Below are 7,484 nucleotides of genomic sequence, written 5' to 3' on the forward strand. Positions count from 1 at the left end.
CTAAATTATAAATTTTAGGCACGACATTCAATACTTCATGTTATTATCTGTTATAATAATATTTGTAACTTAATCAAATAATAGGTAGATATACCTACATAGATATCTCTGTACTAGGTATGTGTTGATTTTGTTAGTAAACAAAGTATTATTTATACTCTCCTGAACGGTCCTGAATAAAGTAGGTAGGCACCTATAATTACCTACCTACATACCTACACTATCTAATAATCAGTTGGTACCTAACCTGCTTTTTTTAGCATTAGATGATGGAAAAACTTGCTTTTGTAAGTGTGTCAAATTTTGGATTTTAATTCAGCAAATAAAGGATATTTCAGGAAATCTTCCCAATGATTCCACCAGATCAAATTGGCCAATTTTCTACAGAACATTGATGTTCACAAGGCTATATCGGTAATTCATTCTGTTTTGCCAGCTGATTACTGCTGATATTGATGTCAATACTCTGATGACAAAATTAATTGTACCTAATCAGAGAATTCTTCACGCTGCAGTTCATTATTGGATTTTCATCCAATTATAGAATTTCTAAATAATTACTCACTGCAATGCCAAAGAGAATGACTCAATCAGAGTGCAATGAGTCAATGACTTTTGGTGAGCCTTGTAGTGGAAATTATTTTACGTTCTTTGTGGAATCTACATAATACTAAGCAAAAACAGAAGAAATAGATAAAATATTTTTTTTTATTTTTTTCGTAAAATACCTAGGTATAAGGAATTTTATTGTCCATCCTTTATTATGCAGTATGCTCTTTTCACCATCATTACCTACCTACTTTTAACCTACATCTTTTGGTTAGAAGAGACTCGTCTCTCAGATTCCTACCGATGTTCTTGAAACGTAGGAAATAAAAAAATCTGTAGGTAATGTAGGTATAGAATTCATGAGTGCAGTTAACCAAATTTCTGAAATTAGGTGCCTATTACCTCCCTACAAAAGAACCCATGTTTTTGTTCAAATTCGCAAACACCATCAGACAAACCATATGTTTTCGCGAGCAAAACAGATGTTTTTGAACGCAAAAGTATGCTCTTTTCACCATCATTACCTACCTACTTTTAACCTACATCTTTTGGTTAGAACAGACTTGTCTCTCAGATTCCTACCGATGTTCTTGAAACTTACATCTGTAGGTAATGTAGGTGTAGAGTTCATGAGTGCAGTTAACCAAATTTCTGAAATTAGGTGCCTATTACCTCCCTACAAAAGAACCCATGTTTTTGTTCAAATTCGCAAACACCATCAGACAAACCATATGTTTTCGCGAGCAAAACAGATGTTTTTTGAACGCAAAAACCTATCGATTACCATTGTCATATGGTAAAGAAAAAGAAATTCTTACACCATGTTGGAACTGTAAATTTTGCAATCACTCTCTTATCTCTTTTTTAAGAATTTTGATCTGTTGACAGAGGGAACTGGTTTTGTCGTCCCGAAATCGAAGAGAGAAGGATGACAGGATAGGAGAAAGCCAGCCGTTCCGAGAACGAACCTTATTTGTTTTGGATAAAGTCCACCCAGGGCGGGAAAATGAGACACTCAAATTTTAGATGGATAAAATGTGAAAAAAATTCCTACTCACCAAACTTCGATGGCGTGTCAGCCTACCCGTGCTTCCAGGCGACGGGGTCTTCTCTTGTGTACTGCCGCTGCTGCCTTTGTTTTCCTCCCACTCCGAGATAGTCGGGGGTCGCGGCGCTTCAGGGCGCATTTTGAACGATCCTTGTCTGAGGAGCGTCCGAGGTGAACTGCCACTTGGAATGGGAATGCGCGAGATTTCGGCTGAGCTTGCGTCGAGCGAGAGGGAGCGACGGTGCAAGGGGGAGCGCCCACCCCCACCGCTTTGCTCGCAGGACGCATGACTCATCGCTTACTCCGGCGTGCTAGCAGCGTGCTGGCGTGACACCTGAGGGAAAGAGGAAGTAATAGTGTGAGAAGGAGGGAGGGGAGGGTGACACGCATAGGTTTTTTTACTTTCCCTAAATTTCCAACACGAAAGTTCAAAGCCCTATTCTCAATAATTACAGTGCAAGTCACGCTTCTTCACTCATTACATTACATTGAATTGGGGGACTTTACTGTAAATCTGTAAAAATTTCTGTGTGCGGAGTCCAGTATCTTCTTGACTCAAGTACGGTCCAAACTGTCACAGGAATCTGGCCTGAATCAGTAGTAAAAATCGAACTAAAAAATCTATGTAGCTGATGAGTTCCAACTTCCAAGATGAAGAATGTCTAGCTACAGGAGTAATGCAATGAAGTGCTATCGATTTTCTATTCACACAAAAGAAAGCCAAGGAGCGCTTGAATATTGAAATGAATTCTTAATGAACAATAGGGAAAGCCCTTCTGGTTTTATTCCGCGTTAGAACGCTTCCTAGTGCTTTACTCATGTTACATCTATAGTTTTATATCTAGGTATTTCTTATCAATGTTTGTGAAAATATACTTAGGCTAAAGCGTTCAAAGTTCTAGAAAGCTCTGACGATGTTATAGGTAGGTACCTGTCTCATTTTAATTGAGGGAAAATAATTTTATCATGATGTAAAACAGAATTCTGCTTTTATTCCCATATCTCTTATGAGATTTTTGAGCAAGGTGAAATACCTATGTTTTAGGTTTTCAGCAAAAGTTGATCTAGAGATTTTGGCTTATAGGATCAAATAAAATCTTTTTACAGGCAGAATTTAGGTAAGAGGTACCTATCTCCCTACAAATACATATGTACGAGTAAATACCTATCTGTGTTCCAGATGTTCCACTTGGAAATCATGTAGGTACCTACTCATTGGTTGTAGGTATGTCCATATACATACCTGGTCATATTTTCATGTAGAAACCGAAACCTAACTTAATTACCAGCAAGTAGCAGTTAATATAGCGACTCCACCTAGCAGATAAATAGTCCCATTCATCATGCGTTATGCTCCAAATTGCCTGACAGGAAAACTAATAGCTAATTTACCTTCCTATAATTACCACGTAAGTACTCGGTAGGTAGATAGATAGGAACTCATATTAGCTAGACGATACATTGTCAATTATTCTGATAATTGCTTGGAAAATTAATTAAAAACGCGACCGAACTAAATTATAAATTTTAGGCACGACATTCAATACTTCATGTTATTATCTGTTATAATAATATTTGTAACTTAATCAAATAATAGGTAGATATACCTACATAGATATCTCTGTACTAGGTATGTGTTAATTTTGTTAGTAAACAAAGTATTATTTATACTCTCCTGAATAAAGTAGGTATAGGCACCTATAATTACCTACCTACATACCTACACGTGTCTAATAATCAGTTGGTACCTAACCTGCTTATTTTAGCATTAGATGATGGAAAAACTTGCTTTTGTAAGTGTGTCAAATTTTGGATTTTAATTCAGCAAATAAAGGATATTTCAGGAAATCTTCCCAATGATTCCACCAGATCAAATTGGCCAATTTTCTACAGAACATTGATGTTCACAAGGCTATATCGGTAATTCATTCTGTTTGGCCAGCTGATTACTGCTGATATTGATGTCGATACTCTGATGACAAAAGATTGTATCTGAAATCCAGTCCCAGGACAAGTATGATTACGTAACTTTGGGATTAAGCATCTTTTAGTAGGTATTAGCTACACGATGTTAAGATAAGTAAGTATGAACCTTGTTAATCTATTATAATCCAAGTATAAGAGGTCCCTCTTATATTACACTCCTAGGTACTAAATTTATCGTTCTAAGAACCATAGGGGTACACAGTCATTATGCAATGAGCTAATTGCTATAGGATACTTATTTCTGAAAGGTAGATATTAAAGTAGACTTAAACAATAGGTAGGTATGTATTTATCTATCTCATTCTCTTAAGGTAGGTACTCATCATAATATATTTTTAATTGTTTGCTAATGGAAAATAGTAAGTAGGTACACCAGGTTCATACTTACCTACTCGTAGGTAGGTATCTGGTATCTATAACTGTCTATATTTTGATTGGTAGATAACTAATAATTATTCTATTCTTGTGACCTCTTTCAAATCAAGTTCTTCAATCTCGACGGAAGATTTGGGATTTGTTACTTACATCCATGCTTCTTAAAAATTCCAAGTTATAGATAGGTATCTCTATGCGTACCTATACTTCAGAGGTAGTAATGCTATAAGCTATAAGTTACTGTGAAGTTCGTCCAGAAATATGAGAACATTATTGTTTACCATTAACAATGTCTGTTGTAATGTTAACATTTAACATTAACATTGTCTGCTCTAATGTGAAGCTGTGAAGGTCACAATCATTACCAGTTACCCGTCAAATCCTCTATTTGTTCTGTGTGAGCATCAGGATAAAGTATTATCCATGCATTATTGTCTATGCCCCTTCTATTCTATTCTATTCTGTTCTATGTGTTCTATTTTGTCTGGTCATAAAGTCTTCTGAGTGATTTATTAGGTAATTGAATGACTTGTGAGATTGAGGAACACGAGTGGTGTGTAGAGTAGTGCTTGTCTTGATGGCACATCCACTAATCTATTATGTTAAGGTGGTCTCTTCCAGATCCCTTATGTGCCGCGTCCATTTTAGTTTAGGACTATTGCACTGAAATCCACTAATCTAAGAGATTATCTTGCAATCTAGAATCTAGCTGGCGTATGTGTAGTATAGGGATTTAGGTAGCTATTCTAGATCGAAAATTTTATTATCCACTTCAAGTTAAAGTTGCAGAAATTCTCGATTCTTGTTTGAATTTGGTCAGATTTAAATGGGTTCATCTGAGATACTTTCTCACTCAGGTTCAAGGTCGTTAAGTCACCTTACCAGTCTAGAAAATTCAAGGGCTGTGTATATGTTAAAAGTTAAAACCAAAAGATTACGACCTACCTATTGAAATTATTTATTAAAGATTAACTTTGAATAATTTGTTTTACTTTATCATACAACCCACCTACAATGTCATTGCTAATGAAAACATAGGTACCAATAAACAGGGCAAACATTTGCAATTCAGATATCAATAGAACTGAGTGCCAGATAACTCACCAGACTGTATGTTAATTACAGACATTATAGATAGCTATCAGTTCTTATCATACCGATATACCACTCTTCCTACCGTGTCTTATCATGCCCACATACTGGTACCTACTCTTGACACAAATATCTTGGCTTCACATTCAAGATAACGGAGTTAACCTTATCATTAAAATAAATTATAGATACTACAACTAAACAGAATTAACGGACAGCATGGTCTACAATCCCAAGTTGATGGTTTTGAGAACGCTTGGAGACCAGGCCCGAACAGTCTCAGAGCCAGTGGCGTAGCGTCCATGTAGGGCGTGTATGGCGGCCATACACTCAAAAATTCCACTCAAATACCCTTAAATATTGACTTTAAGAATACTTCATGTTATTATCTGTGATAATAATTATTTGTAACTTAATCAAATAATACTTAGGTAGAAAGGTAGATATACCTACAAAGATATCTCTGTACTAGGTATGTGTTAATTTTGTTAGTAAACAAAGTATTATTTATACTCTCCTGAACGGTCCTGAATAAAGTAGGATACCTACACGTAGGTATCTAATAATCAGTTGGTACCTACCTAACCTGCTTTTTTTAGCATTAGATGATGGAAAAACTTGCTTTTGTAAGTGTGTCAAATTTTGGATTTTAATTCAGCAAATAAAGAGCATTCTCAGAAGTTAATAGACACTATGGAGTTACGGAGATTGTAAAACCGGTAGTAACTAAACCCATCAGATACAGTCCTGGATTTTTTTCATGGCCCACTTGAATGTTCATTATGGTGATGCATGCAAGACACAACATGGAAGTTTTGGGCGAAATTATCAAGAAAACCAAACCACAATTTGTACCTAAAACTAGCTAGTAGGAACTCGTAGGTACAAGAGAGCCTTATATGTACGTATCTGTTTTATCCAAACCTATTATTATCTTGGTGTATTTCTACTTCAACTTCTAAACTTCAGGCGAAACATAGAAGCGAATGAAAAAATATCTTTGAAAAATCAACTTTCTGCTTCTAAAGTTCGAAACCATTTCGTTTTAAAATTTTAAATTAAAAGATTCCTAAATAAAGTGCTGGTAATATGCTAAATAGCGCTGCTACTCCGAGAAACAATCTTTGAAAAATCAACTTTCTGCTTCTTAAGTTCTAAACCATTTCGTTTTAAAATTTTAAATTAAAAGATTCCTAAATAAAGTGCTGGTAATATGCTAAATAGCGCTGCTACTCCGAGAAACATGTTCAGAAAAAAAAAGAAAAAAAAAATCAGATTCTAGATAGGTACACAAATACAAGGAAACTTCCGAATATGCACCAGATTATGTCTTTTTAGGGCAGGTAGGTACACCTAAATATGTACCTACGTATGTAATAAATATGTCCAAAGTTTGTAAGTTGTATTACTTAGACAAATTAGTAGGTACCTACATCTATGTGCCTCCTTACTTACCATCCTACAATACCTACCTACATATCTTCCTATCGGACAAGATTAATGTAGCTAATTAGTAAGATAAGTTTGTAACTTTTAGTGTTTGCACATTTTTCTTGAAATATAGGTAGTTAGATGGTTACTCATTAATAAAAACTGTCATCACAAAGACAAATTTCACAGTAAAAAATTACAGCATTTTTTGTTTGCAATCTAGATCTTCATTAGTTTAGTCAACTGAGTTCTGATCACGCAGTGATTTGGCCAATTGAAACATCATCAGTTCTACACTATAATTATTCTTTCAATTTTTTACAGATTTGTTTTCTTGAATGCTACATTAAATTCTGAACGAGCGTAAGGTTGAGAGGAGTGTTTTGGAGTTGGACTATTTGGAGCTATAAAAAGAAGGCGCCACTTCAATAAACGAGCAAAAAAATCAATATTATGATGGATACTCAAGAATAAATTGGCTGCAATATCAAATTGTGAGAGAATATTTTTTTTTTAGATTTAATAGATGGAACTGTAACGACCAAGGCTTTACAAATATTCCCCCAGTCGTTCCGAGAACGAACGTTATCCGTTCAGGATAAAATCCGCCTCTGGTGGGAATCGAACCCGCGGCTTAGCGTTTACAAGGCAGACGCGCTACCAACCAAGCTATAACTATTAGGCTGGCGTGTGAGAGAAGAATACGGATCATTGCATTTGGATTTAGAAGCCTCAGTCGCTAGACTTGAAACTTGAAGATCGCCGCATAAACTTACAAAGGATGAAAATCTCAACCGGATACCAAGATTACCAGATTTAATAGACACTATGGAGTTACGGAGATTGTAAAACCGGTAGTAACTAAACCCATCAGATACAGTCCTGGATTTTTTTGGCCCACTTGCGACTTTCTAACCAACTAAAACTTGAATGCCAGCCTAGTTAGCTTAGTTGGTAGTGCGTCTGCCTTGTAAGCGCTAGGCCGCGGGTTCGATTCCCGCCC

At 35.8% G+C, this 7,484-nt stretch overlaps 1 long non-coding RNA gene across 1 annotated transcript in view; it reads right to left on the reverse strand.

Moving 5' to 3' along the window:
- Positions 1–7,484, reverse strand: part of LOC108253192 — a 9,577-nt gene extending 2,093 nt beyond the window's left edge. The window contains exon 1 of the long non-coding RNA XR_001809681.2: positions 7,398–7,484. This is a non-coding gene — a long non-coding RNA (uncharacterized LOC108253192). The remainder of the gene's footprint in view (positions 1–7,397) is intronic.

Source organism: Diaphorina citri, unplaced genomic scaffold (genome assembly GCF_000475195.1).
Source record: "Diaphorina citri unplaced genomic scaffold, Diaci psyllid genome assembly version 1.1 scaffold1360, whole genome shotgun sequence".
NCBI classification, from domain to species: domain Eukaryota; kingdom Metazoa; phylum Arthropoda; class Insecta; order Hemiptera; family Psyllidae; genus Diaphorina; species Diaphorina citri.